At 46.1% G+C, this 11185-nt stretch overlaps 1 protein-coding gene across 2 annotated transcripts in view; it reads left to right on the top strand.

Annotated features, from left to right (window-relative positions):
• Positions 1 to 2041: 2041 nt before the first annotated feature.
• Positions 2042 to 11185, top strand: part of CEMIP2 (cell migration inducing hyaluronidase 2) — an 86857-nt gene continuing 77713 nt past the window's right edge. Inside the window, exon 1 of one of the 2 annotated variants that reach the window (XM_049896966.1) lies at positions 2042 to 2539. The gene's annotated coding sequence lies outside the window, so the exon portion shown is untranslated. The remainder of the gene's footprint in view (positions 2540 to 11185) is intronic. The other variant, XM_049896967.1, reaches the window with a different exon arrangement.

Here is an 11185-nt window from a genome sequence, read left to right as displayed (position 1 = left end):
TGTGGCCTTGGGGTAGGCTCCTTAAACTTTCTGAGTCCCAGTGTCCTCATTTCTAAAATTGGAATACTAATTACCCCCTAAAAAGCCAAGCCCGCTGCCGTGGAGTCGATTCTGACTCGTAGTGACCCTATAGAACAGAGTAGAACTGCCCCATACGGTTTCCAAGGAGCACCTGGTGGATTCAAACTGCCAACCTTTTGGTTAGCAGCCATAGCTCTTAACCACTATGCCACCAGGCTTTCCATACTAATTACTAATTACAGGGAGGATTAAGTTAGATAACATCCAAAGTCCAAGCAAAGTGCCTGGCATCTAATGAAGATTGAGAAAATGGGTATTTTTATGTAAAGTTGGCACTACACAGGCACAGGATGATGCAGCTCCTGTCCTGCCTTCACGAAGCATGGCCCTAAACATTTCACCTTTGGACCACTAAAATCGTCCTTTGACCCTTCTAGTTTGTCGCTCAAAATCATCAGCCTTATTTTAATAACCTCTCTCTCTTCCCCAGCAGGGACCCAACCAGTTGCTGTGTAGTTGATTCAGGCTTATATTGACCCCACATATGTGAGAGTAAAACTGTGCTCCATAGGGTTTTCGATGGGTGGTTTTCAGAAGTAAATGCCAGGCCTTTCTTCCATGGTGCCTATGGATGGTCCTGAACCTTCAATCTTTTTGTTAGTAGCTGAGTGCTTAATCATTTGCACCATCCAGGGACTTCCCAGAAGGGACAGTGGCTCTCAAAAGGGTAAGGTCTCAGCACTAAAGTGTGTTGCTGTTTTGGAGGCATCTTTCCAAGGTTTTCATTAATTCATTGATGCATGCTAGCTTTGTTTCCCAAACTTACACATTCCAGGCATCTTTGATTCAGTATGTTGGTAGGTACCCCATAGGATTCTTTTCATCAGCCAAGATTTGGAAACACTGATTCCTTCTACAAAGTCCTGAACCAAAACCCTCGAAATAGGGAATTCCCCTTCTCGCCTGCTGGGTGTGTCATGGTTACATGACTGAGCTTTTTATTAAAAGGAAAAAAAAAAAAGAGCAACCGTGAAAACTGAATAATCCTATTTGTACAGTGTTCACTGAAAGAGTTCCCTAGCGGGAAAACTTCCAGGGCTGAACTAAATAGAGGATGACGACGACAGACCGGACTTGGCAGTTTTGCAGCTGTCACTAGTGGGGGACCTCGTGGGTCTGACTGATCCAGCCGCGCCCTCAGCGGCGGGAGCCAACTTTTCCTCAGTGAGCATATTCCAGCCTGCTCTTGGGTGTCCACTGAGAGGTACTTAGGAGTATGTGTGGGCTGGGGAGTGGCTTTTAGTGCCATCCCTGCAAGCTGCAACCACTCCAGAGGGGTGCGGGGCGGGGGCACTGGTGAGGAGTAGGTATATTTATTCTGGTTTGGCAGCGTGGTGCTGGTGCCGCTCCAAGCTACCAGAAGAGCTGCCTCCGGGCGCAGAGCAAGCTGGTTCTTCCGAAAGGGCAGAAAACTCAGCGTTCGCGGCTGACCAGGCGGAGGCTGCTCGGCCGTGGTGCGATGGCGGAGGCACACAATTTGGGGGTGAAGGGCGGAGGCTCAGACTCAAAGTGGGGGTGCAATGCCAGGTCCAACCTGGGGTGATGGGGCGCCGTGTCAGGCTCAGCCGAGGATGATGAGGGCTCAAGCTTAAACTCATTCCGGGCTGATGGGGGCGCAGGGTCAGGCTTAGCTTGGGCTGATGGGGGCGCAGGGCCAGGCTCAGCCGGGGTTGCCGGAGGCTCAGGCTCATGCCCAGCCAGGCCGAGTGCGCGTGCCGGCGCAGGTGGGGGTCCTGCAACTGCGGCTCCGAGCGCAGATAGGAGCCTTGCACCGCCGGCCGTGCGCTCTGGCGCTGTTCCTGGGCGCGGCAGCGAGCGGCGCTGAGCGCCCGCGTCCCAGGCTCGCTTGGAGCCGGGGCAGCGGGCGGAGCCCTGCGCTGCCACCTCCTTCTCCCTCTGCAGGCTCCTCCTTTCCCTCCCGTCAGGCCGCCCAATCCTCAGCTCTCGGCCCAGCAGAACCGTGTCGCTGGTCTGGCGGGCAGAGGCTGAGCGCGACCCCAGCGAGCCGCGGCGCCCGCCGACCACAGACAAGCGCGACCCCCGGGACCCCGCTCTGCCGCTTCCTTCCCCATTGCCGCGGGGACGCTCTGGCCTGCACCGCCGCGGCCGCGATTCTCCTCCTCTTCCTCCCGGAGGGAAAGGAGAGGGAAAAGCCCAGCGGCAGCTCCGGGAGAGAGGGAGCCGAGGCCCCTGCCCCGGAGGCTCCGGACTGGAGGAGGCGGAGGCGGAGGCGGAGGGAAGTGCGCGTCACTCCCGGGAGGAGAGTATTTCACCTCCAAGCAGAGGCTGCGGCTGCCAGTTGCGTAAAAGCAGCAGCGGCGGCGGGTGCAGAGGCTCTGGGGGGCTCCCTGGCCATGGAGAGGGGATCCGGACCCGGGGACGCCAGGAGCTCGGCTCTGTCTCTTTGGATCTCTGTGTAGGCACCTGAGTTAACCGACGCTAAACGGGGGAGGGGAAGGTAAGAAGCACAGGGTCATTCGCTCCCCGCCCCGCCTCCCTCGTGCTCGAGGGGGGCACTGCAAGGGCGCGGGGCGCAGCCTGGGACACTGGTGTCCGGCACCTTCCCGGCTCCCGGCGCCCTCGCCCACTCTGGCGTTGGACTTTTCTACTGAAATGGAAAACATCCTTCCACCTCCCGCTCCTGCACCTCCTGCGCGCCTCCTTTGCCGGTCTCTCCTCTCTGGATTAGAAGTAACCGGACTCCCCTGGAGTAAATCCTCTACATTAGAAAGCGTCCTTGGGAACCGCTTCTTGATTTCTTTCTCTCTTTTCATTACGTTTGTGGGGAAGGGAACAATGGACCTTTGAAAGTCGGTGTGAACAGCCTTAAAGTTTCTGCAGAAGGCTGGGGTGGGGAATAACCCCCACAGGAAGCAGACAACAGTGAAAGGCTGATGGAATGTGCGTTGGAGCCTCGGTTTCATTGCGCGCGCGCGTATGCTTTGGGGTGATCTTTGTCTCCTTACTATTCCCCTGGCTTGGTGGTTCTCCCCGCCCCCACTCGCCTCCTGTTAGTTAAGATAAGGCTTTAAAATCGCGCGCAGCTTTCTTTAAAACCCGGGAATAACCTTACCACGGGACCCCACACCCAGGGTCCCTCTGCAGAGTTGAGAGGTCCTGGCAAAGGAGGGGTCCCGCACTGTGGGGACCCAAAGTGCTGCAGTGAATTTTAGCTGTTGTACCTCTAGTAATAAAACCTAGGTCCCGGCTTCCCTGGATGCTCTCTGCTGCGGGTTGATAGGTGTCACCTGACCTCGCCGTGGGGGCGGAAACCGCTCACTTAAATTCTCTGCATAAGGTTAGGAAAACAGACTTTGACATATGTCTCCTTTCATCAGCAGTGGGGGTTAAGGACAGAGTGCCTAATAATTTTAAGAGCTGCCTTGTGTTCTCTCCCCTTGTTTCAGTGTGTCAGTGTGATGCGATGCCGCACAGTTGCACGTGCTTATCATTTTCTGAGATTTTCCCAGTATTAAAAGAAAAAAATATATATATAGTGAGACGAATATAGAAAAGGGGGCGGGGTTTCACCTTAGCTGGGGGTGGCGTGACTCCCCCAGGGCAGCCAGCCATACCTGTTAGAAATGGCTCTGTGTTCAAGAGAAACGCATTTAAGATATTTCGCCTTATGGTTCCTTGGTTGGCTAGAATGGAGTTATGAATGTTTGCTTGACCCTTGAAGGAAGCTTGCCTTTTTTCAAAATTGGTCTGGGCATCAACTCTGGTTGTGTGCCTTTGACTCCCTGTTCACAGGGTTCTTCTGAGTTTGCATTTCTGGGCAAAGCAGAACAATGTGCAGTCCCCTCTTCTGCTAATATGCACTGGGTAGCACTTTATGATGCTTTATTCTTAACACTGAAATCACTCCCTTCCTGCAGCTTTCTGTGTCCCTGGCCCAGAGGACCGGAATGGATGGGTGGAACTGGAAGTCTGACTTCTGTCTTTCCATTCAGAAATCTGATGGATGAGTGTTTACAGGTTCAGGAAATTAAAGTTGGACGTGAATTGAGTTATCACCTGTTCTGCTTTATCAGCCTGTGAACTAGAGAGTAAGCCTAGGACTGGCTGTTGTGTGTGTGGTCAGGAAGTGGAATCTGCAACTTCTTACCTGGTGTTTTTTGAGATTTCCTTTATCACAGTTAATTGTTTGAGTAAAGATTTCTGTCACACAAACATTTTTAAAACTATCGAATTTCACAACAGGAAACCAGAATGAAGCAACGCCTCATTCGTGTTCTAACAGCCCTAATCAAGTCTGTCCTCAGTGGCTACTTTGGAAATGAAGAGAAGATGCAGCAGGAGAGTAATGTAGTCTCGTGGACCATTTCTGAAGCCGAAAGGCTACTGCTTAGTAGTTATGTGCCTCTGGGCAAGTTTCTGAAATCGAAAAAGATGAACCACATTTCAGAAAGAGAAAGCTTAACAATTAATATCAAATTCCCAGTTTTGCACTCATGTAGGATGTTACATGTAAATGTAAATATGTATAGTGTAAAGTACTCTAAGATATTTATGTTATGAGTATTGCTTCATCCACCCATCCGCCTTCCATTCAACTAACAATTATTAATTTCCTATGGTGTGCCAGGCCTTGTGGAAGCAATCTCCGCACCCATTTTGTAACCTGTCCTTGGTGGGAGGGAGAGGGCGTTGGGATAGAGTGGTTGCAGCTGGAAGGTCCACAGATTCCCTGTGTGGTGGTTTCCATCTAGAAAGATGAGTAAGACACAATCTCTACCATTGAAGAATTCGGTGTAGCGAGGGAGACAAGGACACTAACAATTAGAAGACCCAGAAAGTGTTTGGCAGAATGCTGCCCAGGATGTTTTGAGAACCCAGAGCAAGATCAGACCTGGGGGTGGCGGGGGGAGAGGTTTAAAAAATAAAATATATTAAATCAAACAAAATAGAAAATAGTCAGGACGGAAAACTGATGTCAGGGTACCACTTTGAAATGTAGACTGGAGGACTTGAAGTCAGGTGGAGTTTAAAAGGAGTACTCTGACAGCTACTAACTGCTATTGGGCAAGTCTCCTAATGCCTCTCACATTGTTTTTTCATCTGTTAAATGGATTTAAAAATACTTTACGGTGATTTTTTGAGGATTAAATGATATTAAATTTGCCGTGTATACGAAAAGGTGCCATGCTAGTGCTGTTTGGTATCAAAAGGTACTTTCAAGATACGTTTTATTAAAGCTATAGTTTAACTTAAAAAAAAAAATCACAGCTTAACTGAACTGGTCTCAGTCACAGATTGCTATTTTTCTGCCCCTTTCCAGAGTGTTCTGAATCTCATCGTGAGTACGATAGTCTTCAGTCTTTAGGTTAGCTATTGTTACAGGGCATTCCTCACTTGTCCAGGCTTCTTCCCATCCCAGCCACAGGGAAGCTTTTCATTTCATTTGGGGAGTGAGCATTACTTAGAAGAATGGACCGTCTAAATCGTACATCAATTGAGAGGGGCCTGTCTGGATTTGCACAAAAACTTCCCTGCTTCCCAAGCGTAGCGAGCCCTTCTGCTTTCCTCCATCTCAGCAAAATAAATATGAAAAAAAGGAGAAAAGAGAAAAGGAAGGCTATGTGTCTGCATTTTCGAGACCATGAAAATCACCCTTACTACTTGTCTACGTTTGTAAAGAGGTGTAATTTTCTACTGGTAAAGATAGGCTGTTCTCTCCGCAGCAGCTGCTGTCTAGGTGAAACTTGAATCTGTGTAATACTTTAATTCTCCACTCGGTTTTTTTTAATGGACTTAAGCCCATCCGACATTTAAATACATTGCTTTTAATAGAAATTCAGACTCAGGTAGTTAAAGCTATCAAGTTAAATGTGACTTTTGTCATGACTTAATCTTAGCATGTAGTTAGAAGAGACCTTAAAAATAATATGAAAACAGGGAAGTTGAGACCTAGAGAGGCTGATGAATTAGATAAGGTCATATAGTAAATTAATGGCCGACCAGGGACAAGAACCCCTTTGTCCCTGTTTCCAGTCAGCAATTTTTCCCCCCAGTGTAATTGAATTTGTTCCTATTTGGCTTCATTAACAATTTAGTTATCTTAATGTTTTAATGGCCAAGTAATTTGCAATTGGGCCTAGAAACCTATTGCACCTAAGTTTTAAGCAGACACTATATCTTCTTTTTCATTTCATAGCTCTGAAATATGATATGGGGCCTGTAGCAGAGTGACAGTACTTTAATAAATCTCTGTCAGAGAAGGAACTGAGTGTAAAAATACTGCCAGCTTTGCTTGCATTTTCCATTAAGAGTATGCAAATTTAGAATATTGTTCAAGTGTGCGTTTTTAAAAAAGAAGCCAGTTCCTGGAAACGTTTTGCAGATTTGTGTTGTTAAATCAGGAGATAAAAGCATACTAGAAATACGTTTGCATGTTCTTTTGTTTTCCCTGGCCTCGCTTTGTGAAGCCTTTAATGCAGGTTGTCAGGCAGTGTGTTCAGCAAATATTTGATTGCTTTCCTGGTATGTGCAAGGCGCTGTGCTGGTTGCCATGAGTGATACGAAGATGAACAAGGCATAGCTTCTTTATTAAAGAGTCTTTTTTAAAAAAGTCGAACAGTCTGGGAAACTGCAGGTCTCAACCCAGAAACACTATCTCCCGACAAATTAGTCCTTTGATTTATTAATTAGACCAATCTGCTTTGAAATTACTATTAGAGAAACCTTGTAACCAGATTTGTAACAAGACCCTTGTTTTCATTAAGTGTTGAAGAGTACTCAACTTTTTACCTTTGCGGTTATTGGGACTCCACTTTAGTTTGGACAATAAATACAAGTTAGGCAGCACTGGATGACAATTTTATACGGTGAAGCGTTTACTTAAGAGAGGTTATGGTAGTCCTAGCTTTAATATATTAAAAATGGCTTTTGTACTTTTTGAAAGTGTGATGGAGACATTGCTGCAGTTTAAAAAAATTCATATTGAGCCACTGAAAAAAGAATTATCTTCATTGACTGTGACTATGATATAAGTATATTAACACATTCGAATCCATCATAAACTAGGTGTCCTGGTTAGGTCTGATTACTAAGTCCCTCCTAAGAGTGAAATTGTTATCGATTTGGGGGCTCTTAGCTAGTATGGAAACCCTGGTGGCATAGTGGTTAAGAGCTGCGGCTGCTAACCAAAAGGTCAGCAGTTCAGATCCGCCAGGTGCTCCTTGGCAACTCTACTCCGTCCTATAGGGACGCTGTGAGTTAGAATTGATGCGCCGGCAATGGGTGGTAGCTAATTATTGACTGGCCCCTGTGAGGCTGCAAGCCTTCTCTTGCCTTAATGGTCTCTGCTAATGGTGACACACTTCCCTTAAGAATGAATAGCTTTTCACATACAATGAGGTTGGGAAATTAACGATTAACATTTTAGGGATTGGAAAAAGTTAGTTTAGTACAAAGACAAATAGGTCTGATTCCCGTTTCAGAGGAATGAGAAAAGTGAATCACTTTTTTGTTACCACCAGTATCGCCACTATAAAATATACTTTATATGAGGATTTAAAAAATATTGTACTTCATTAATGAAAAAGGTGTGGCTTTGATTGCCCAGTAGGTGCTTACTGATAGCCATTCTTCAGCCATCCTATGGCATTCTCAAACACAAGTTTTTCTGATGTTGAGAAGCTTAGAATTTCATAGGAAATAGGATGTGTATAAAGGTATAGCTCAAAAGGTCATACGAATAGAGCTTTCTGCATGGTTAGTGACATCTTTTGATTAATGACAATTGCTGCTTTCCCAAATGCCTGTTCTGATTTAGACACTGATTGTCCTTATCATGGAAACACTGGTGGCGTAGTGGTTAAGTGCTACAGCTGCTAACCAAGAGGTCGTCATTTCAAATCCACCAGGCCCTCCTTGTAAACTGTATGGGGCAGTTCTACTCTCTCCTATAGGGTTGCTATGAGTAGGAATCGACTCGACAGCAGCAGGTTTTTAGCAGGTTGTCCTTATCATGGAAACCCTGGTGGCGTAGTGGTTAAGTACTACGGCTGCTAACCAAGAGGTATCCAGTTCGAATCCGCCAGACGCTCCTTGGAAACTCTATGGGGCAGTTCTACTCTGTCCTATAGGGTTGCTATGAGTCGGAATTGACTCAATGGCAGTGGGTTTGGTTTTTTGGTTTGTCTTTAATCATGGAGCCCTGGTGGCACAGTGGTTAAGAGCAGTTCAATTGGCAGTTCGGATCCACCAGCCACTCCTTGGAAACCCTGTGGGGTGGCACTACTCTGTCTTCTAGGGTCGCTGTGGGTCAGAATCAACTCGATGACAATGGGTTTTGTCCTTATCATATGGCAACCCTTTGCAATGAATGATCAACTAATGGCTAACTCCTCCCACCTACCTTGTCACCATGTTATCTGAGCTTGACTTAAAAAAAAAAAAAAAAAATTTTTTTTTTTTTAACCTTAGAGTATTTCCTGTCTGTGCTCATGGCACATAAATTCATCATACAGCCCCTGTTTGTCTGTCCTACTGCTGCTGTTGGCCGTGTTCTATCCATTTTCAGCTCTGCAGAATCCCACCACTACTCTCAAACCAAACCAAACCCATTGCCATAGAGTGGATTTTAACTTATAGAGACCCTATAGGACAGAGTAGAACTGCCCCATAGGGTTTCCAACGCTATAAATCTTTATAGAAGCAGACTGCCAGATCTTTCTCCTGCCAAGCAGCTAGTGGGTTCTAACTGCCAACTTTTTGGTTAGCAGCTAAGCACTTAACTGCTGTATCACCAGAGCTCTGAGTAACTGACTCATTTATTGGAAGCCCTGCCTTTTGAATTTCTGGCACCCTTGAGTCTTGATGAATGTTGAGGAAAATCTTGAGATGTCTTAGTTTCCTACTGCTGCTGTAACAGAAATAAAAGTAGGAGGCTTAAAGAGTAGAATTTTCTTTTCTCGAAGTTCAGGAGGCTAGAAACCCAGATTCAAAGTGTGGCTGTAGTGGGGCGTCCTTCTTTGTCTATTTCAGCTTCTAGTTGTCCTCAATCCTTGGCGCTTCTGGGCTTATGGATTCATCTGCCTCCATCATCGTCAGATAGTGTGTTTCTCCCCTTTTTGTGCTTGCTTCTGTGTCTAGTCTCTTTCTATAACTCAGAAAGGATTTGGTTTAGGACATACCCTACACTGATAAAAAAAAAAAAAAAAATTTTTTTTTTTTACTGGTACAGCCTCATTAACACAACAAAGAAAACTACTTGCAAATGGAATTACATCCACAAGTTTAGGGGTTGGGATTCCAACACGTATTTTGAGGGACACAATTCAGTCCATAACAGGAGATGTAATATGGTCCCTTTGATACACTCAACATTTCCAAGAGGAGAGAGGGTATGACTGTTTTGCATTTTGGCCGGGAGCTCAGCTGCAGCCTTCCAAAGAGCACAGATGACTTCTTGATTCTGTATTTTCCCCTTGTGTTGGTCACTGTTGGACCATGTGCTGTTGTTACACAGGCAGTGTCCAGTGGTAATTTTTAGTTTATACACCCAAAGTAAGGACGGTATCAGGAGTGATCTGATGGTACACATTTAGCTGAGTAAATTTGCCAGAGCTTTTAGAAAATTTAAATTCAGTTACAGGGATTTAATAAAAAAAACTCAGGCGATCATTTCTTCAAACCCACCTGCCCAGTTTCTTCGCCCCAACATGCGTAGTAATTATTGGTTTATTCCTGTCATTTCCCCACCTCTACCCCACCCAACAGGAGCCCTGGTGGTGCAGTGGTTAAGAGCTCAGGCTGCTAACCAAAAGGCTGACAGTTTGAATCCACCAGCTGCTTCTTGGAAACCCTATGGGGCAGTTCTGCTCTGTCCTACAGGGTTGCTACGAGTTGGAATCCACTTCGACAGCACACGGCGACAGTAGCCCTCCAACAAAAAGGAGTCCCTGGGTGGCGCAAACGGTTAAGCACTCGGTTACTGACCAAAAGGTTGGAATCTACCCAGAGGCACCTAAGAAAAGCCTGGTATTTACTTCTGAAAAATCAGCCGTTGAAAACTTTATGGAGCACAGTTCTACTCAGACACACATGGGGTTGACGTGAGTCAGAGCCGACTTGCCCACAACTGATTGTCCTTTATCCCTCCAAACTAGGCTTTGAGCTCCTTGAAGGTAGGGATTATGTATATTTTTTGCATCACTGGGACCCCATTGTCTGGCAGAGTCCCTGCCTCATAAGAGGCACTCAGTGTTGTTCCCTGTCCCATTCTGCAGGACTTTACTCTCAGTGGTTAAAGTTGCATTAAAAATAAGCTATGTCTTGTAGTTAAAAGAAATAGTATACTTGAGTTCTGGTTCTGCCTTGCCATTAATAGAAACTTTGTTGTGATGCCAGATTAAGTAGCCCTAGCTTATTAAGTCTGGGCATCTTATTATTCATCGAGAATATTTCTTGATTTGAAATGCATGTCAAAACATACTCGTGTCCGTGTTTCCTATTGTCATTGCATTTCGATGTCTGTATATTGTTACATCATGAATTTTCAGTACATCTGTGCTTGTTTATCAAACATATCCCTGTTGTTTTTTTTATAATTCTACTTTTTAACATCCTACCGGCATAATTTATATGGGTCTTTCTCCAGAGAAGCCCTTGAAAGCTCTGTCTCTGGCATTCTGCGAAGAATGCAGTCCACAGGCAGCTCTGCCCTTTGCTGTGACCTTAATTAAATTGGCCTCCCTCAGGTCAGACTCTGGCTTTGGTTCTCTCTCTCCAAGGCCAGCTGCATGGCTGATGACAGGCCTGCCGCCTGCCATTGTGTGCCTCTGCGCGGCCATTCGTCACCGTTGGCAGGTTGGAAGCTTCTCTTGAATCTTCCCAGCCAGTGACTGCTGGAGAACAAGGCCTAAGGGAGGCTGTCCAAAGAGCATCAGGAGGGAGGCGAGAAAAGGAGGAACAGCTTTTCTTTAGAAAGAACTGAGAAAGGAGCAAAAGGAATCTGGTAACAGGAAATATATGATAAAGGAGTGATAACAGGCAAAAAGGAAACGAGCAAAGAGCAGAGAAGGACTGGTAGGTAAAATGACTCCTTCTGCCTCTGACTTTACAGGTTCAGGAGCAATCTTCCTGCAATTTTGTTTAT

The sequence above is a fragment of the Elephas maximus genome, chromosome 9 (assembly GCF_024166365.1).
Source record: "Elephas maximus indicus isolate mEleMax1 chromosome 9, mEleMax1 primary haplotype, whole genome shotgun sequence".
Classification (NCBI taxonomy): Eukaryota; Metazoa; Chordata; class Mammalia; order Proboscidea; family Elephantidae; genus Elephas; species Elephas maximus.
This window is presented reverse-complemented; position numbering and strand designations above follow the sequence as displayed.